This window comes from Gymnoscopelus microlampas, assembly GCF_963454915.1.
Source record: "Gymnoscopelus microlampas genome assembly, chromosome: 7".
NCBI lineage: Eukaryota > Metazoa > Chordata > Actinopteri > Myctophiformes > Myctophidae > Gymnoscopelus > Gymnoscopelus microlampas.
In genome coordinates, this window is record NC_139944.1 from 36,993,954 (window position 1) to 37,016,080 (window position 22,127).

At 42.1% G+C, this 22,127-nt stretch overlaps 1 protein-coding gene across 1 annotated transcript in view; it reads right to left on the minus strand.

The window, feature by feature from the left end:
- The window catches only part of plxnb1b (plexin b1b), a 95,454-nt gene that overhangs the window by 64,777 nt on the left and 8,550 nt on the right, over nt 1-22,127 (minus strand). Inside the window, exon 2 of the mRNA XM_084062422.1 lies at nt 9,062-9,141. The gene's annotated coding sequence lies outside the window, so the exon portion shown is untranslated. The remainder of the gene's footprint in view (nt 1-9,061; nt 9,142-22,127) is intronic.

Below are 22,127 nucleotides of genomic sequence, written 5' to 3' on the forward strand. Positions count from 1 at the left end.
TGCACATACCCCCAAAAAAAGAGGGAGAACATTATTAATAGCATGGCCCCTTGCTTCCTCAATTCCCTGATGTTTTCATTAAGTCTTCTTCAGAACTTTTTCCGAGATAGCCTTGTTCGCCAAGCACTTCAACAACAATCAAAAAAGGAACAGCGCCGCACAGTCTGCCTTAATAATCAGGCCCTATTAAGACATGTATCTAACCGTCCTCTAACTCCCATAATCTAGAATTTACCCTCGAGCAAACACCATTCCGCTTAGTGCCAGAGCTGCTGCTTACCTGCCACACATAGCACTTCCATAGTTGTGGGCCATGTTCAGAGTGAAAATCACTGCACATCAAAACCAGCTATGATGAATTGCATGTGTAGAGGAGGTTAGTAGAAGGCTGGATGTCTCATCTTTCTCAGCCCCCCAGCATCTCCTCACTGAGATTCTCAAAGAAGAGCCCTAATTGGAGGGTTTTCTTTCTCTGGGCAAAGAGCATAAGAGAACAATAGGGATCGGTGCCAATTTGTCATTTTGAAGGTCCCTCGGAGACACTGATGCTGGCGTGTGTGAATGTGCAGTGGGTAGATGTGTGTGTGTGCGTGTTTGTGTGTGTGCGCGCACATGCGTGAAAGAGAGATTGGGGGTCATGCACCCCCCAACACCTGGGGACAGACGTACATATTGATCAGTCGCCTGTGTTTAACTGTACCTCTGGGCACTGAAGCACCCGAGGTGCTGCCTCCTCGTACTCCAACCCCCTCTCCAATCTGTCCATTGTCTCTTTCAATCTCGTACTCCATCTCGTCACTCTCGCAGCAGCCTCCTCCGTCCTCTCCACCCACCATCACACTCCTTCTCCCCTGCACCTCTCCATGTCAATTTGCTCACTGTATAGTGTAGATCTTTAACTTTCCTCTTTCTCCTATACTATAATCGGTTCATTCATATCCTCCATCTGAGAGTGTGTGTGTGTGTGTGTGTGTGTGTGTGTGTGTGTGTGTGTGTGTGTGTGTGTGTGTGTGTGTGTGTGTGTGTGTGTGTGTGTGTGTGTGTGTGTGTGTGTGTGCATGCGTATAATGGGAAAGACACAAGAATATGCCTTTCTCGTTATGGAGGGGGGGGACAGAAAACAGGGAAAACACAACTCTTTTTATTATGTTCCAATCAAGCCAACTAAAGCCCCCTTCCTTACCACTGGCACGTGAAGCAGTTGAGTTAATCCACTGGCAATCTTCCAGGTTGGCATCCTGTGGGAACAGGAGCCAGTGCCAATTGCTGTTGTCTTTCACCTAGTCAATCTCCCCACCCTAGACCTTGGTATCATTTACGTAACATTTCCCCCGCAGCTGGGGTGGGAATGAAAGCGTCAGATTGCCATAACGTAGCGTGTGAAATTGTATTCTATGAAGAAAACTGCTTCATTGTTCTAATGAGATTGGCATTTTATTTAATTAGATTATATATTGTTTTATTGTTTACATGCATAGATCATCAACAACAGCTTCAGTAAGGTTCACATGATCCAACTTTCACTCATTCATTCCCTTTCATTTGCTTGTCTCTACACTGACATAGTTTATCTTTATCATCTTCATCAATAAGAACAAAACTACTTTACAAGACTACTTTTCTAAATAAAGTTTTCACTTTTGAAACTATGGTTTTGAAACATCAGGGCTTTGACGCTAATTCCAAACATGATGGGGGCAGTTATTTGAAAATAAATAATAAAAATAGATTTTTCTATCAATGTCTCCGATTAGTCGATTTGCAAAAAACTATTTTCCATTTCCTGGTGTAGGCAGCGCAGCTCCTCCCTAAAAGAGGTCAATGTGTGAATGACTATCTAATGCTATTGTCGGCTATTTTTTATCCAGTAATGTTATGAATTCCGTGTGGGAAAGGGCCTTTTATGACATGGCTCTCTGAAGTTTGTGTCCGGAACCAATCTGGGAACCCATCGCCAAATAAAAAGGAAAAACAGCGCCCTCTGTGCGACTATGTTTTCATTCCCATAACAATATTTCTCCACGGAACACTAACACCAATTCTCCCAAAGAACATGGATCGTTTTGGTTATAAGCCCACTTGTTTCTATGATGAAAGAGCAATTTAAAATGTTACTAACTTTCCGTGGTCTTGTCGGCTTCGAGGACGCTATTGTTAAATGAGTTTCGGCTTGTTTCTAGTGGGGAAGGATCGGCACAAACGTATATCCCGCCCGCTACATTTGATTGGGTAAAGTACGGCCTGCTTCCTGATCTGAAGGCACGCCCACTTGCAGGCCAGTGCGTACACGTTATAAGGCGAACCCCCCCGACAGATTCAAACGCAGAGCAGAATCTGTTCTTGAGAGATTAGTCCGGAACTAATCTCGCAAATCACTGGACTGACCAGCGGCAAACTACTTGTACCTCCACTATGTTTTCCCCCCACATATTTACATTTTATAACAGAAGTCTCAACAAAGGGTCTCAGATCAGCCTGAAACCTTGCCCAATTATGAATTCATACGTCATAGATACGTAGACTGACGTCATAGACTCACATCACACTGATCACTGGCCACATGAAGTCTAAGATCCATTCCACATTGGACCCACGCTGATCAAAACCTCACATCTACTTGATTCGATTCATTTCGACAGTCAAAACATTATTGCACTATGCAACTTATTTTTTATGAATAAAATGTAATTTCGGTATGGTAGTGTATGTTAATACAATATAACTTAAATAATTGGGGTGGTTGTATTTTGTCTCCCCGCTCTTCTATTGAGACATTTAGATCATGTCTCACCTAGACACAGGATCTGATGATCAAGATTCAATTTATCCCCTGAGCAAGCAGGCAGGCCTCTATTAGCTCAACGGTAAAAATGTTAGCACTTGCGCAGGAAACAGGGTTCAAATCCGGGGTAGAAGAGGAAAGTTAAGTAGTGCAGCTTTAATGACTGTATTTAAATGAATGGTCTTACGTTTGCAAATTCTAGGTCAGAATACTACAGATGTGATAACCAAAAGATACGGAGCCACCAACGAACAAACAAATAATCAAAACCAACCACCAGTGCAGTGGGACTAGCAGTGGGACTGCAGCACAGCAGACAGATCCCCCGATTTTCATAGATTTGAATAACAAAATGGCGCATAATCCAGGCCACGGCAGAGTGGATATAAGAATGAGACACAGTGAAACACACCATCACTATGCTGTTTCTGTCTGATAATTTTGATTCTGCTGCAGGGGTCCATCAGAATCACCACTATAAATAGTGGTTCCTGTAGAGAACCACTATTCCCTACAGGTAAAGGTTAAACTGTTTCATTTTTATATTAGAGGCACATAAAAAACAACATAAAGTTAAATTAAAGATGCCAACAAAACCATGGCCAAGTATACCCTCCATGCCACTGTACTGGAAAAAAAATAAAGAAAGCTGTGAAGGAATGCAAGGTTGACCCATTTCTTTTTCAATTTTTTACCTTTTCATAGTCTGCTGCTTTGACTGTGTAATATTTTCAGCTGCTCAACATCAAAGGCAAAGTATTAAGCAAGTAAAGTGCTTAACCCTTCCTGCACAACTCAGTCCTAGAAACGTCTTTCCTCTTGCAGGAGAGGGGGGCTAAATAGCCGAGATATAGATAAATGTTGGAAAGGTAGCCGGAATCAGTGGCTGAATGTCACAGAAGTGGTCAAGCGATGATTGAGATTCCAGACCCTTCTCTGGATGTCCGGGAAGTGAAAGAGATGGACAGAGGTGACTTTGAAAGCACAGGGAAAAAAAGAAGGCAATCAGTAAAAATGAAAGTATGGTCTGTTCTATTTTTCTCTCTCCCCCCTCCTCTTTGGTTTCTCTGACTCAATCCTGGTGTGCACATGAAGTACAGACATAACCTTCTGACAAGACTACTGAGATGAAAATGTAGTAAAAAAAGAAAGAAAAGAAAGTCAGAAGACTAAATGACATGATTTGATTACTGGTCTGCTTGCTATATGAGTGCTCCTTCTCCGTCACTCGAGGAAAGTCACCTTGCCTCCCGAGGACAGAGGGCTGTGCGGATAAGCACAGCGATTAGGCCATGTGATTACATCATGGCTTTGTTAACGCTTGCAACACCAAAAGCTCAATAACCTGCCTGGAAGGTTTTACTTCAGCAATAAAAGTCCTACTGCAAAAATGACAAATTAATGTTAAAGTTGGCTTTACGCTACAGTTGCTGTGAGACTTGAGGCAATTTTATACATACAGTATAATATTAGTGCAGCTGCCTGGTCTAGGAGTATGCAAACTAGACAGGCGGGAGCACGGCTGCGACTCTTCAGGTTACGATCCCCGGTCTAACCCTTAGGGGGATGTTCCCTGTTCCTTGTAAATCTATTCCCTTAGGGCCTTTAGGGAATAGATTTACAATCAAATGCCACTCTTTGAAGATGACCACATTATTACATGCGCACAAGCTCACACACGGTCAAACACACCCTTGAGTGATTCAGTGCCAATACACACCTCATAAAAAGTACAATTACAGCTACAGGTTGTGTAGATGATTGTATTATGGTAATCTGTTGATGGAAATGCTGGTATATTTCACGCTTTCCCTCTTTCAGAGTCCCACAGACTTTGAGACAGCAAGTAATTCTCACATGCTTGCCATTTGTAGCTTGTTCTAGTTCACTGGGCACACAGGTCAAGGTGGTCGGGCTGCTTTCGTCAGTCGTTGGCATAGGGTCATTGGAAGATCAGTGTTAAGCCTCCACAAATACAAACAGCAGGACAGACTCTCTCTTCAAAAAAGGTGAGTCACAGACGTTGGTTGATGACCTGAGTGGAATATTTGCTTCAGTGACGCAAACATTCAGTCACACTCAACCCCCAGCTCCTCAAGACGGCAGTGTCCCAGGGCTGAGACGCAGCTGGACAGTTTGCCAACACAGAGGGGGTTGATGTTAGCAGCACCACACCAAACCACACCCTTGGCGGTCCACACCCGTTGTGTCAGACATTTTGACTGGGACCATAAACCGAGCATTATGGAAGTCACAAAAAAGTGGTTTCCGGGAATGCCGGTGTTAGCAGAAATACACATGTGATGTGGATTGTTCTGTCAATTAGTAAGATGTCCAGTTACAATATTCACAATGTACTTTTGGCATTGTGAATTTTGTAATGGGGAAACGTTCTTGGGGGACTATCGAATCTAATCTCTCACTTGAAGCCATTTTAAATGACCATATTTAACAAAGTCCCCAACAGCAGTGTGGACGGTCGGGACTGTCTCCTGATCTAGACCATGACTCCAGCCAATCTGTGGAGAGCAGCGTAGGCTCACTTAAGCAGGTTAATTTGGTATCGCTCCAGATTCCTAATCAAACCCTCTAATGTTACTTTAGATTTCTGATACTGTATGCTTAGGCACACTAATCAACCTCCCCCTTTCCTTGACTGCCCAGAGAGGCCAACTCATTCAATTATAAAGAAAACAGTATGTCCATGACTGTAGTTTACACTCATATTGGTGTGTTCATTGGGATGTGCAAACTAGTTTTCACATTTACAAGAATGGCCTGTCTGCTATGTATTGGAATTTCCTTTTCAGCATCAAATCAGGCAACATTTTAAAATGCCTCCACACTGACGCCATCTTGGATCCCGTTGCAACTGGAACCTAGTTGCAAATCAAACTATTGTAAATCTATTGTAAACATGGATGCAGTTATATGTTGGAGATATAAGTGAGTCGATGCCTGCTTTGGAAATTGTTTGCATCCACTAGATCTCCATTGAGGATTCAGTTGTGATCCTATTTTAACCACTAATGTTTTCTAAAGCGCTTTAATTAACCTTGTGGCATTGTGTTCATTGTGGCAGGTAATTCCTCAACAATCCGTCTTACTTTACGATCGTTTTAGATCACAACTAGACCTACATGGTCTAGTTGTGTTTTGCTACTGTATGAGAAATAGCGTCTGTACTCTGTAGGAGGCCAGGTGTGTCACAGTCAAATGGACTGTGCACACACATGCACATCTCACTCCCCTGCTGAGTTTCCTGTCTACCGTGGTTGATCATTTCCATGTAATCTAATGCCTGGCTGCTCATCTCCGGCTGGCTTTAGCTGTGTGTGTGTGTGTGTGTGTGTGTGTGTGTGTGTGTGTGTGTGTGTGTGTGTGTGTGTGTGTGTGTGTGTGTGTGTGTGTGTGTGTGTGTCCACTCCATGTATGTATGCAAGTATATAAGCAAGACTGACCAGTGTGTGTGTGTGTGTGTGTGTGTGTGTGTGTGTGTGTGTGTGTGTGTGTGTGTGTGTGTGTGTGTGTGTGTGTGTGTGTGTGTGTGTGTGTGTGTGTGTGTGTGTGGGTGTGGGTGTGGGTGTGTGTGTGTGTGTGTGTGTGTGTGTATCCGTCTGTACGTCCATGTATGTATGCAAGTATAAGCAAGACTGACTATTGTACTTTTTGATGGATTGGTTGAGCAACAACACAGTTTGCCCTGCATATCTCAACCTTGCCCTGTCCCCTGGCAAACCTGATTAAAAATCAATTATTCAAGTAAGTGTGTGTGCGAGTGTGTGTGTGTGTGTGTGTGTGTGTGTGTGTGTGTGCGTGCGTGCGTGTGTGTGTGTATGCTTGTATGTATTAATGCTTCGATGCTGTCCATGCAAAGCAAGGTTAAGGTTTTGGTGTGTATCTGTTATGTGTGTGCGTGCACACCTGCCCACATGTGTGCGTGATAAAGCTGGGTAAACACAGTGTGAGACAGGAAACTGGTGCATTGGTTGGTGTGGTGTGTGCATGTGCGCGTGTGTGTATTTAGTTAGAAAACAAAACACTTGCACTTCAGCCAGCTTTTGAAGAATGGTGATGCTCACTGTAATAACGTTCATAGATCGATAGAGAAGAAGTTGAACTTTACGACAGTCTAACTCAAAGAAAGGCACTGCAGTACACAGAACTTCTATTTGTAGTCCGTCTTCAGAGTCAAAACTCTGATGATTGATTGATATATATACGGTGTGTGTGTGTGTGTGTGTGTGTGTGTGTGTGTGTGTGTGTGTGTGTGTGTGTGTGTGTGTGTGTGTGTATGCATGCATGCATATATATATATATATATATACACTGTATATACACACACGCACACAGTATAAACACACTATTGTAAGTTATAACACTATACCCCCCTCAGTGACATGCTAATGACAACGCAGACAATAATAAGTGAGTTCATTGACATACACCCCTCACTTGTGTGAGTGAGGTAGCGTTTAAACGGTACTCAAATCACAGGCCTGGCTCCAGTGCTGCAAACATAATGACTGTGCGGAAAGCAGAGAGAGCTAATGTGGACATGAAGTGACTAAGTGAGACCCTGAAAGAGCCAAACACTAAAACACTGCTTTTATAAGAGCTAAATGGAAACGAAAGCTAAATGGAAACTACGTTACCTGTTGCACATTGCACAAGTAGGCTATGAATTTTACATTCAGAACTCAAGAATGGTTACGTGTTTGTAAATTCAATTTGAGATGATAAGGTAGGATAATATGTTCGTATTGCTGGCTTTAAGGTTGAAAATAAATTATGTTCATTGAGCAACACAGTCGTGTGGCCAATTATTAATTAGGCTTTAGATGGCTACGTGGGCAGATGGGCCGCGAAGGTGCAAGTTCCACACCATGACCCTCCCAGTTCAACCACAGAGGCTTCCATGCTTGTCCCCCTGACCCTGCATTTAGCCCATGAACCTCCAACCAGCCAACTGACCAACCAGCCCCCCCCCCCACCCCATGCCACCGCAGCCTGAAAAAAGGCCCTGGATCCAATTTCACAATGTAATCAAAACATTGGGCTTTGTGGGATCGCTTGGGGGACAGGCAGCCGTCAGAATGGCAACTTGGACAGGGAGGAGAATCAAGGAAGAAGGATCAAGCAATGGTTTATGTAACCAAGGTCAGCTGTGGAGAAAACGCAATAATCCTTGACTGAGTCAAAAAAACAAAACAAAAACCAACGCAAGAGCACAAGGAGAGGGCGAGAGAGGGAGGGAAGAGAGCAGACCGAAATATGAAAACAAACAGATAAAAATGCTACTGTGGGGGCAGACTCTAGTCCATAGCATGGCCAGAGACTCTGGTTTGGTGTGGGGAGATGTAATTGGGAGCAGGCGTTGACACTTTAAATAGCTGCTGAATGTGCAGGGATGCGGTTTAGGGTGGGGGGGGGGGGGAGAGAGTTGTCACTGCGGGGAGAGGAAACTGAAATCCCAGGCGATCTATTGTATAATTCAGATGAATTGGAGGAAATAACTCGAAAGCTGTAAGCATTACTCCCCCAGGCACATTTGGTTATTTTTGGTAACACAACTGCAGTAATGACCAAAGACATTACTTATGAATGAATAAACCTACAAACTTTAAGAATAATATAATTTAGTTAAAAGTTAGGTAAATTCTGAATTTACAAACATGTACATAAACCAGAACATGTGAAGGTGGTGGGTAGAGACATGGAAATGGGCAGGCCTCACAATCAACACAATGAGAATACAGAGAAATTATCTCTATAATTGGTATAATTGGCATAATATGTAGGGTCAACATCAATAGTATCAACTAATTAGAACATTTTGGAAATAAATATAAATTACGGTAGTAATTCTACTTGGATACCAAACCATCAACTGGTGTCTGTAGAAAATAGATCAATATCTATTACTCAACAAAAAGCACAACTGTCCCCATTCAAGGCACATTCACTCATCCCCACATCTGATGTTGCTACGCTAAATATTGCTCGCTAATACCGGTATGTAGGGGTCTGTTATATTTGCCTACCTTTCCCAAACCACATAAACATTTTATCAAGTACACAATGAAGGGAGAACTACTGTACATGTGATAACCCCACATATCTTCAAATGCTTGCCACTGTGCAATGTGTATGTTTTACACCTAGTAGTGTAACTGTAACCTCACTAGGCACAGACTAGTTGCCACATTTGTACTAGGTAATAATATATTAACGTGCATGTAAAGATCAGGTCAAATGCAAAACCATTTGGATTCTTACCAGACAAAGTCTGCTGCTCTTCGCCTGACATTCCAAGCTCCTGGAAGTTTTATACAGCCCCCATGAGAATCAGTCCAAACCTGAAGGAAAGACACAGGTGATTAGAACATTTTCATTTTACAGGGACTACTACTTTTGTTTCAGGCCTGTGTTTCCACAAGCGAAAATCTCATCACAAATTATGTCTCTGAAGAACCGTGACTTCAGAGATAGGAGACAGACAAAATACCATTGTGCGCAGAGCCGAAGGATTCACCAGTTGAGCCTAAACCATTTGAAACGCTTGCCATGTCATCTTAATTCTTGCTACGCAGGTGAGGCCTCCATGTCTGGTTACAAGGCAGCCATTGTTCAAGATGACAACAAAGAACCTGCTGAACACAGTGGGGCAATGTTTCATAAAAGTTACCTTTAAAAAAGGCACACACCTGGCTGCCACAGAGAAGAGAGCACTGACAAGCAAAGCAACCTCTTAAGAAAACAAAAAACAAAACATTCACAATGGCCAACAATACCCAAAGCCACAAACAGGGAATGGTTAAGAGAGCATTAGAGAGATATGAATTCAAATCGATAAAATAAAATAACAAAAATAAAATAAAATAAATTGTGCTAAGTAAGCATTGTAATGGAATGTAGGGTAGGCCTTAGGGTATTCAAAGTTAAGAAAACCATACACAACCATGGACTGGCTGGGTTGGAGTAAACAGTGACATGGCTGCCTGGCCAGTAAATCTGATAGAGCTTAAACGATTCAGCTGAACAGACTTCCTTTTCATAAAATGAATGTGCATAATTTATAACTAACTGAACAGCTGAAAAAGAAAGGAAAACAAACAGTCTCAGTCCTTGCAGATCTAATAAATTTTGATTCCATGCTTGTGCTTTGAGGGTATTACAGAGCTGTCAGAGCTATATCATTCGCTTGGCCGCAGGAGCTCTGAAATGACTCTCATTGTCTAGGAATGTTGCCTTAACCTGGCCAACACTTGGTAAAACCTGGAGCTTCTCCAGTCCTCCCTCCAGGTTGTAAAAAGAGAGAGCGTATAGTGAATACGATACGTTCCCGCCTTGAGGCCGGCTGGCGCATCTGCTGTCTTAGCATTTTATCGTCGTCTTGGAGATGGTTTTAAAACGGCAGGAAATCCTATAGCTGTCTTTCTGCCAGCTGGTCCCACAGTCCCTCAGAGAACTCCCCCGTACTGACCATCGTTGCTCTTACTTCATGCTGGTGTATGACGTACGAGCAATATAGCCACCATGTGTGAATGTGGTCAATTGGATCTGCAAGGTCTTATTTATGAGGCCATTCCCTCAATTCATACCCACGAGTCCAACCTGGGTCACTTACTGATGTAATAGCTCTATTTGTCACTGAGCCAAAGTGTGACGGCCAGGCCCAGAGCTGAGCCTCATGGGGAAAATGGGGAGCCAAAGACAAATACCTCTACACTCACAGTGAGCACATGGTGTTGCATTGAAGAGATTGATGTTGACGGGAACAGGAAGTGTTGTTGTTTGTTCCCCTCACTGTGGCTTCCTTTTCCAAGATTAAGGGATCATACAGTGGTTCATCAGGATGAGCAAACAGGCCAAAGACAAGTTATCATAGTAGTCAAACAGAGTTAACATCTGTTAAACACACTGTGAGTGCATTATCTGTCACATTTTGCTTAATGTCCCCACAGGTACTGTATAAAGTATGATCTGAGAAATAGACGTTGTGAGGACAATGTTCCTGGTCCTCAAAGGAGAAATTGAACAATCTTATTTATGGTTAAATAGGATCGTTAGAGTTAGGCTTCCTGTACTTTAGGAAATGATTCAGGTTGGAGTTAGGTTATGCCTGATTTATACTTAAGTTGTGTCACACACGAAAATAGCCGATCTACAAGCTCACAACGCAGTGTGACACGACGCAATGCGTTGTGAGCTTGTAGAAAGGTAAGATTGTCCTCAAGTATATAGTAATACGTGTGTGTGTGTGTGTGTGTGTGTGTGTGTGTGTGTGTGTGTGTGTGTGTGTGTGTGTGTGTGTGTGTGTGTGTGTGTGTGTGTGTGTGTGTGTGTGTGTGGTGAATACTTCCTACAAGAGAAATATTGGCGGTTAGCTAAAAATATTTGTACATACATGGCAAATTATACAAGTAGAGAAACTCCTTTCAGTACGCTGTGGTGCCAAGGCAATGAGAGAGAAAGATGTGGACACTGGACAGAGCATCCATCCACAACACATCATTTTAATATATATGAATATTAAGTGTAATGACTCTTCCCCGCCTGTGCCGGCAATTTATTTAAAACAAATATCTGGCAATATACTGTTATTCCAGTGAAACACAGCTGTGGTTAACCGAGCTCATCATTTAACTGATGAAATGTTGTAAGGACACAGGATAAAAATCCAGGCACACACTCATGTTAAGGGGCCACTGGGATCCGGATGCATTTAAGCCTTAATGGCTCCCTTTGTGGCCATGAAATGGACTGTGCCCATGTCAGCCAAGTTTCCCATCGTTAGTGAATGTATGGTGACTCTACCAGTGACGTGGTGTGTTCACTCTCCCTTGCCAAATTCGGTGGGTCACCAGCCAACACAGACGGCCAATTGTTCTAACACACTCTATGGGGGGTGACATCACAGCCATTGTACTAAGTGTCCTCTTAAACATGCCCGCCGCTCCAAATAAACAAGGACCTATCTTGAAGGGGCCGAGAGGGGCCAACTCTACATAACTCAGGTCAGATGCACACGGAAAGGAAAATATTACTGCTGCACCACATGAGAAAGCAGGGAAGCAAGTTTTCTGTAAACAGAAGCGGGAAGCCTTGAGTCCTTCAAAGTGGCTAAAATAGTTACAAACAAGACTCTTGTGAGAAAAACAAGACTTCAAAACCATGGTGTTCTCCGTCATGAGTGCAGGCTTTTACCCTCAACTTGGCATGTTGGTAAGTTTTGGCATACACCACAGCATCATAATGTTTTTGTTGTTTGCTCTTGAATAGGGCTGGAAGACATAGGCTACATTTCCCATACTTAAAACCACAGCTGTTCAGTGAGGAAAACGAAGCGTCATCAAAACCAACAATGCCACCATTTCTTGGGCTGTTAAGCTGTCAGTCTTAAAACTGCCATTGACAGTATTCCATCGGTTGTAGCCACTCTGTAATTAAATACCAAAAAATCCTATTTTAATCTCTCTCTTTCTTTGCTGAAGGATGAAAACGAGAGACTTAATTATAACTCCTAAGGGTCCTGTCCAAAAGGTTTTGCCCTCTCTGGCCACTGGGCTGATGCCCTCCTAATTGCTTGTTTCCTAACTAATTATATGCTATTGTGCCTGAACAAAAGTTACGCCAAAGCAGCCCACCACAAAAAAATAAAAAATAATGGTGGTAGCTCATTTTGGGGTAAATAGTGGTCTGCAGAGGTCCATGAGCAATTAGCTCTCCTACAGTATGTGACTGCTTCCAGAAAGAGTAATACCTGATTTATACTTTGTCGTTCTCCCATCACGTGATGAACATAGCCGAACACATAAATGTGCCCTAGAAATGCTTTACACGTGTGAAATATGGTTGTGCCCATTGACAATGGCATAATGAATTGAATCACTGATTGCTGACGGCCCTGCCAATGTAACGATATCTTTTGGGCCAGTCCACTGCGGTAAATCCCAGGTGCTGAACATCAAGGCAAATATCAAGAAGAAGAAGGTAAAAACATCTGCCACTGGTTTAAAGCCCCCAAAATGTATTTTCTTTAATGGCGTAATGGCGCCATTAAAGAAAATAAATTATTTAATTTGACCGTTTACCTTCTTCTCCTTGAAATGTAGGCCTAAACATTCAAAAAGTGTGAAGTAAGCTCTTCACCCTAGCCTTCAGTTCAGTGCATTCATTTACTGTCTGTTTGCATGTCTGAACTTTGTATACGTCTGAATATCGAAACATGTGTACTCCCATTAAGAGGGCTGCCTCTCATCGGATAGCCATTTCAGTGTAGGTCTACAAGAGGTCATAGAGAAGCATGTGTTCGTTTTAAACTTTTGCCATGATTTTTTTCATGCAAAATAATTAAATAAAATCTGACTGTGTGCAAGCCAGGGGATTAAGAGAAACTATATATAAGTCCCAATATAACACCCTCCACAGTTGTATTTATTTATTTGGTCAGGACAATCCACACCGATGAACACAAATACATGTGTAATACATACACATGAGAAAGGGTAAATATGCGGGATTTAACTAAAGCTACTTTCAATCCGTAGTCCCCAAATAAACAAACAATACAGACATTACAACATAACAACATAACAACGATACAACATAAGTTAACAACATCCCCCCCCAAACAAGTATATGATAGGATCAATCACTGGTGATCCCAATTATGCCGATGTGAATGTAGACTACCCAAGCTTAAAGCGGCACTGTGTAGCTTTTTTTAATAATATATTAAAATGATTATACAATTGGGGTGGTTGTATTTTGTCTCCCTGCTCTTCTACTGAGACATTTAGATCGTGTCAAAGGTCCTGTCTCACCTAGACACAGGATCTGACACAATTTTTTACCTGAAGATCAAGATTCAATTCATCCCCTGAGCAAGCAGGCAGGCTCTATTAGCTCAATGGTAAAACATTTCAGCACTTGGGCAGGAAACAGGGTTCAAATCCGGGGTATTAGAGGAATGTTAGTGCAGCTTTAATGCGAAGCAGAGGAATTATTCATGTAGCTCCATAATGAACTGAGAGAGACTCTGCATCTCTGAGCTTTAATGAGATAGGCTAATACTTTCCTATGACAGTATGCTCATTAGGTCTAATTGTATTCTCAGACAGAGCAGGACACTATTGTGTTTTGTAAGACTTTTTTGTAAGACCTAACACACACAAACAAACAAACAGAGGATGCCTAGGACATCAACTAGCACAAACCTGCCTACTTCCATTACCATTGCTTTTTTTTAACTCTCCGTGCAAGGGGTCATACGCCCTTTGAGCGAACTCCCATCTCCCTTCCCATGACAACCCAATGTCTCATGGCTTCCACTATGCTAACCCCCCCTCTCCCAACAATGGTCTGGTCTGTCCCTGCCAAGCATGTCAGACTTTCACACATCTCCAGAGATCACATAACGTTAGCGGCTACAACACTGTTTAGAGTCAATCTAATTTAGGGGCAGAGGGAAAGAGAGTAACACATAAAGGTTACTTTGTTTGTGTGGTTTTTATAGGGTCACAAAGTGGCCCATAGCCACCAAAAATCGCTGTTCATTGAGGACAATGATTCCAGTCATGCTCAAATCGGCAACAGCAGCTAGCTTAATCTAGCAAATAATCAATCGGTGAGTTGCAGAAATCCCAGTTGAATTTCAGCACCAAATTCATCACTAGGATGAACTTGTGTGCTCACCGGCCAAGGAACATAATCTCCGCCTCCCAGCCTTCCGCCGATATAAGAACTGATAAGGACTTTAAATATAGAGTAGAGCGAGTAGAGGCAATCAATTAGGATATCCTAAGTACAGTCAGTGAGCTATTGGGTAGAAACTGATTGGCTCATATCCAGCCACCAGACTATGTGAGTTGTATTCCTCTAAATCAGGCCAAATCAGTTCCAATCAACAATAAGTCAATACAAATTATAGCCGACATGTCTTGGAAAAACAATGATGTCATCTTGAGAAAAATGTTTCTTTGCTGTACAGTCTTTCTGGGATTGCCATTTTAAAACTCTGAAAGCGCTGAGAACACCATATCTAGTCAAACTAACTAACTTTACAAACACAATGAGGCTAAAAAAAAAGACCGCATGCATTAACCCTAAGGCCTAACATGCTCCAAGGGCACTTTTCCTTTGTGACCCAATAATAATGTGACCTCTTTGGTGAACTGCACACAATGTAGAAAGAAATTCAAGTTTCAAATTACAGTGTGTTAAATAGTTAATTAGTAGCTTGAATTGATTGATTGTGCTATTAATCAAGCTTGTTGTATTTTATCACATTAGACTGATCCTCATCTAAATTATACATTATTTATTCTCAAGCCATAAGTACCCACGCCATAGGAATGAATAGGAATTTCAGTGTTGTATGTGATCTTTTAGATCAGCTATTTTCTCTATTTGATGTATAATAAATATCGGCTTAAGTGGATCACCAGATTATTACACCCATACCACATTAAAGGAACATATTGCATTTTTCATGAACCTTTCATCTCGGTGGAAGCCATGAAATAAAACAAATGTCAGGCATGGATAATATTCATCTATGACTTGATGTCATTACTACGTTCAATGGAAAAGGAAGGATCTACTGCCCAATTTTCCACTTGATTTAGGCCTATCAAATATAAACAAGTAGAGATTTGTGGGAAGATTGTGATACAATTTCCCATAAGACTGCTAATTTCTTTGCCCATAATCTGTTTCCCAGTAATAAAGGGTCCGTTCAAGTGCTGCTTGTTTCATGAACTACAATGCCAGTTCATCTATGAAAATGTGTTTGGTTTAATCTAAAACAGCTTGCTGTAGCCAGATCCTGGATGATAAACCTGCTGCTGGATGTTGACATTGGATTGAACAGACAAATTCCACATCTTCAAGCTTATCACTTAGATCAGTCCAACTTCCATTATAAAAAGAGTAAACATAAGTTTTTGTCTTCATAAACTCTTTCACATGTCATCTCCTTGATGTAAACTATGGTAAAACATGCCTAAATCCTAGTTTAGTTTTACTGCATGCCAACTTTAATAGGCTACATTCTAGCATCTATATCTGGATTACTTTCAGATATACTTTTGCAAATAAAGATTCATAACTGTAACTAAAATAAATAAATTGAAACCCGAACTCTCTTTCCCAAGCAAAATGTAGATTATTGCACTGTCACTTACGCATATTTTCATCCATTAAAAAGGAAGGTACTGCATTCCGCTGTACTCCGAGTTATTTCTTAAAGGAGACACACCATGAATTTAAAAAAAATATTTGATATTTAATATCATATGGTGTATGTCCCTCAAACCATTTTCAAAAGGTTTGAGCCTAAATCAACACTCAGATATACTCATCCCAAGTCAATTCTCTCAGGCTTATAAAGCACTTTCAGCTGCAATACCAAAACGTCCTGTAGGGCAGAGGGGTGCTACTGAGCAATTCTGTCTGTCAAAATACATGGGCAGAATGGTTTGTGATGTAAGCAAACATGCAATTCTGAGATGGCCTGTTCAGACAAGCCCATTTTGAAAAACTCTGAAATGAGAATGAATGACTGAATGTTAAAACAATTGGGTACAAGAGACACTGGGGAGCCCAAAAAATACCAAAAAAATAAAAAAAGTGAAATTCATGGTGTGTCTCCTTTAAAAGTTAAAAAAGGCTTATATTCCTTACCAAATGACAGAGTTTCCGCGTCACCTTTTTACAGCACCACACTTCTTAGTACAGTACAGAGATCAGTCAAGTGCTGTACAAACCACTTCACCAACACTGCAAGACCAAATTTACACCATAGCCTTTAACTGCCTTCCACTATGTAGGACATACGGTCGGTCACAGCAGTAATCAGTTTGTGGCGTGATCAATAGTGAGCAGATTGACTGTCTGCAGTCGATAGGGGAGTGGAGGACAGGGTCAGGGGATAGTCTGATGATGTCATGACTGAGCAAGCACATACAATGCATATAGTGGGTAGCTACTAGGGGTGTGCATGTACTGACTGCATGTGTGTGAGTAACAGTCAGGAGGACTGTAAGCATAACATGGAGAGAAACGGTAGTAACTATCAAGTTGCTAATAATGGGTGTTTGAAATGGAATCAAAACAGACATTCTGTGAAGGGCCAAGTTCTATAAGCAATCAACTGACCACAATACAAATGTGCTGTCTAGAGCAGGGGTCTTCAAAACTCACACAAATCGGTACACATTATCTCTGGGGTCATATTGTATAAGTTTGATTTTTCAGATCTCATTCCAAGTGGCTATGACCAAAGTTTGCGGGCCCTGCATGCGTAGGCAACCCGGCCTGGCGGAGACCTGTGCTCCGAGGCGCACACTTTTCTAGTTGTATCTTAGTCCCTAGAGATGTCATTGTTTGTGTGCATGACGAATGTGTGTTTTTTATTTTTCACCCACTGCTTAACATACTTTTGGTTAACCTATAACATTGTGGAATGTACTCGGCCCAAATCGTCACCCCGTGTGTCTGGACAGCAACACCATACATTTGTGTCTATCTGTTTTGTGTGTGTGTGTGTGTGTGTGTGTGTGTGTGTGTGTGTGTGTGTGTGTGTGTGTGTGGGGGGGGGTGTGTGTGTGGGGGTGTGTGTGTGTGTGTGTGTGTGTGTGTGTGTGTGTGTCCTGACATCGTGTTTCTGCTACCAGAATTCCCTGCAGCTGGATCTCATTAGGACATCTGTGTTCAACATAGTCAACTAAGAGGACACGTGCAGTGTGTGTATGTGTGTGTTTTGGGGGTGTGTGGGGGCTGTAGTGCCATGCAAATGATGAATGAGGCATATGAATCTACAAGCGAAAGAAAGAAGGGCCTGGATGTGTGAAATGTAAATAATTAAAATAGACTTGTTTTTAGGTTTCTTTCAAAGTTTACACATTGTGGCTAAAAGTGTACTTAGCTGATCGCTAACAGGCCATTAGAACACAAGAAAACTGTCGCTGCATCGTAAAAGGTATGTAAAAAACACAAATATGGCGAACCTTAATAAAGACAGAAATTACAATATTTAGTGCTAGCTCTAAACAAAGCAGGCAGTACATATATGACAGACAGAACGCCCAAACTCAAACTACAAAATGATAAAAAGTAGAAGCCTTTGAGTGAAGTTCAGCTGGACTGGTGCACTGGAAACAATGCTTTGAGTCCTAAATACAGAACAACTCAATAATGTCAAAACAGGAGGGGGAGTTTACGCTATAAACTTTTCTTTAATAGCTCGCCTCACTAAACTTAACTCCTGCTGGGAACCACAGGACTGTATTTCTTTAACATCCCATCACTTGCTACCTTCGAATTCAGACCCTTTTATGGGGGAGCAGCTACTCACTCAGTAAAGGAACTGTCTGGGGCCAGAGTATGCTCAACAGAATTATTATTCTATTTTAAAAGGACAAACTGGACAGGACTTGTCTTCCAGGACCTCACAGCACCCAAGGCCGGGCGGTGGGTGGGGGGGTTCAGGTTTTTGACGATGGGATTCACGGACACCTGCAGGCCCCAGGACTGCATGGCTAGCCTGGCAGGAGTTTGGGCTCTGTTGACGTTTCCATGGAAGGAATGTTAATGGCCACTGACATACAGTCAGGGCAAGTATCTGCCAATAGGATCACAGAAGACAAAGAGAAGTAGAAGGGGAGGATGGTACATTGGTGCAACCACAATACAAAAGAAGCCCTGAACTCTTCCACAGGTTGGTTTAGCATGCACGACACCTTTGGCTATTTCATGCTAACGTGAAGGCTTACTCCCCCACAGAAAAACATGAGTGAAAACAAAACAATATTCTAGTTTGAGAAGTAACAATATGGGGGCAGGACTGCAACCAACACAGTAGATAGAAGGAAAGGTTAAATGATTTACTGCTTCAGTGCTGTAATAATTACCTACTAACCTAATTACCTACCCAAGTACTTCAACTATGCTATCAGCTAGGTTTAGCCTACAATAACGCTGCTGTTGTTTTCAGCGAAGTACTATCACCTCTCAAGGTAATTTGGAAAGTGGAGCAACAGGACAGCATTTTACACCCTTATAACAAGTGGAGATGGAGATTAAACAGCTTGGTGTGACCCACGGTCGGGCAGTGCTCAGTCCATGATGACGACAACACAGGGAGTGTTATGTATCACACGCACAAGAAAACACACATGTAGTACTAGTAACCCTCCCCACCCCGCGCCTTCTCGTATCCAAAAATGCCAATGTTAGAAGTATCCGCCAGTATCCTCACATGATCAATCATGCAGATTTTAAAGGATTAAGTATGAAATATGCTCAGATTACAGGCAGGAAATTTCCTTTCAGTGTGTACATTCATTGCCAACGTTAACTAATTACCTTGGCTAAAAACATATCACTTTTTTCAAAATAGTTCAGTCACTTTTCTGCATTTTTAAGTGTAGCCTAACTGTAGGTAAGTGTGGTGAATTGCGTATTCGTTTTTGGGTTGTTTTATGCCACTTTCACAAGCAGTTTATAGCGTAAACTCCCCCCTCCTGTTTGACATTATTGAGTTGTTCTGTATTTAGAACTCAAAGCATTGTTTCCACTTCCAGTGCACCAGTCCAGCTGAACTTCACTCAAAGGCTTCTACTTTTTGTCAAACTGTAGTTTGAACACAAGTAGACTGCCTGGTAGTCCAATGAGCGTGGAGCAACAAAGAGATACAGTATGTGAGTTTTTTTTGTGAGAGTATCCAGATAACCATAGACTTGTTCACCAGTAGTTATGAACGGTGACACTTCTAACATCTTAAGCTGGCAGCATACCTTAAAAGAAATATATTTTTTAATTTGACGAAACAGAATATATTCTCTGGAGATGAAATTGTTGTATACTCGCAGCTCCGCTTTGATTCCTGAACAGCCACTGCAGTGTAGTGCTGGAACCATGATTTTGCCACCTGGACCTCAACTCTTTGTTTGCATCACCCTCTGATCTGATGCACTTTTTGTCACAGAGATTTCACCATTTCTGGTGACAAAGATAAAGTATGCTATCTTTCTCCATGAATAAATTGCCATCTGGCAGTGTTTAGTCCCTCAGAGCGGTACCTGGTATTGTAGAGGTTTGTACCTCCAAACTGCCTCAGCCAAAGCTCTCTGTGGTACATTGCCAACAGATTGAGGAAATAAAAACGAAATAAATCACAAGCACCTTGGATTTCTTAACAATCACACACAATGTTCACATTGGTGTCTTCTGCTGTATTGTTCGGCTAGTTAGAAAATGTAAGAAAATCTTGTCCGAAAGTGTCGAAAATAACTTTGGCAAGGCTATGTGTTTTCTCTGAATGCCAAACTTTGCTTTCACAACAAGTGTGTTGCAGCCTTTAGCGAGTAGAGCCTGCTTAGTTAAAACACCCCATCTATGAAGAACTAGGTGGGCAGGGGGCAACTATTTAATGTTATTGCAGCTGCACCACTGTTGGCATCATGGGAGAGGGAGATGAGGTAGAGTACAAACACACTAGGGCTGGTCCCAAATAACTGAAAGTGGATTAACTGAACGTCATACTATCGAGGGGCATTTAGCTCAAACCGCAAGTCATGCTAGACCTCCAGCTTAGCATCACTAGCAATGTTGCCAACGACATTAACTACGTTAAAAGAGCGGTTAACATTAGCAAATGACAATTATGATGATGGAAATGTTCCTGTACAGTCAACTATTTCCATCATCCATCATCAAGGAACATGGACTTTTGTCACATACATCCACATACGCTCACGGAGCGGCTGCCAACATAAGTATGCTACCAATATAATCACACAATGTCACCTACCCCCAAATAAATAAACAAATCTAAAAAAAAAAATGTAAGGTTCGACCAAATTCCACCAAACGTTCAAACCCCAATAGATGGCTTCAGGGCCAGCCCTAAAACACACAACCTTAATAAAAGTCCACAAGAACCCTGGAAACAGAGGACTAGTTCATTTCTAGCCAGATTAAAGCTACCAAGGTGGAGCTGGTGGAAAAGCTTATTCTTGGTAAGCAAGAAAAAAACCTTAAGCTTTCCATTAATAACACAAGGAGAGAGTGTTATTTATGAAAGCTGCCTGTAGGCTCATTGTACACAGAGACTTAAAGCATACTGTAAGCCAAGCATGCAGAGCCAATACATTACAACAGAACTCTCACAAGTTCAAGGCTTTCCAAGCCCAAGGCTTTCCACATGAAATTTGGTTTCCTCTGAAGAGATCTACACACACTTAACTTGTAAAATTAAGCATTAGTGGCACAGTATTGTTTTCAAGGATTGCCTAAATCAGAGCCAAGTAATCAGTCAATGGGGTGGGATTGAATGCCCTTGTGTTGCTTCTAGGAAACCACCATTATGGCAAATAACCTTATGTGATATTAGAGTGTCAAAGAGCAAGACGCTGACATTCAAAAAGGTTTAATAAGAAATCCTGTAGGATTCTTACATTAAAAGTATGCCATGTCATGGTACACGTACGCTGTGTGTCCAACAACACACTTTGATCATTTGAAAGGATGAGATCGGGTTACCCTTTGGTTGGAGCAGCATCATGTTTAATCTAATGATTCCACCAAGCCGAGAGTGATATTTACTTTGAAGGGCAGGTCATTTGTGAGCCTGTCAACCTGAGGTTAGGCAAGGTAAATCTGGGATGGTCTGGGGACATTGCGTCCTTCACTTGCGGAGTACAGCAGCTAGCCAATGTACTCAACTGTTAATAGGACCAGCCAACATTCAGTCTCCTCTCCCCATAGCAACTCCCTATTTCCCAGGACTGAAAGGTTCCCTCCCCCTGGAGTGTTTAAAGGGAGGTGGGGGGAGGGTTAGGGGGTTAGTGCCCAGCTTTGGCAGCCTCCTTGAGAAAAAAGGCTGTTCCTGGGGAAACTCAACGCTGCTCATTTTCCTAAAGCCGCCATGGTTGCCACTTAGCAACAGTCGCCTGTGTCGGTATTCCAAAACGCTGCCTTTCACACCCATCTGCATGCCTGCCAAACCCGCGCACATGAGCACAAAAAAGACGACGACAAGTATCACCAATGGTGATTCACCATGGCAGATGCTTCTTGTATTGTTGCCTCTGGAGTCAAAAGCCAAAGCTTGCAGCCTGACGTCATTTAGATGATATTCAATTTCAAGTGAGACCATTCAATACCAATCATAAGCCTGGGTGTATGGCCACCTGTCTGGCTGCAGTCCTGCAAAGGAAATAAGCAGAAGCACCACTGGATACTGGAGCTAAAAAATATATATTTCAACCTCAAAATCAAAATGTGAACGCTGCACTCAAATCTCACTCAATGTACCTACTATGGGTTCATTCCATCT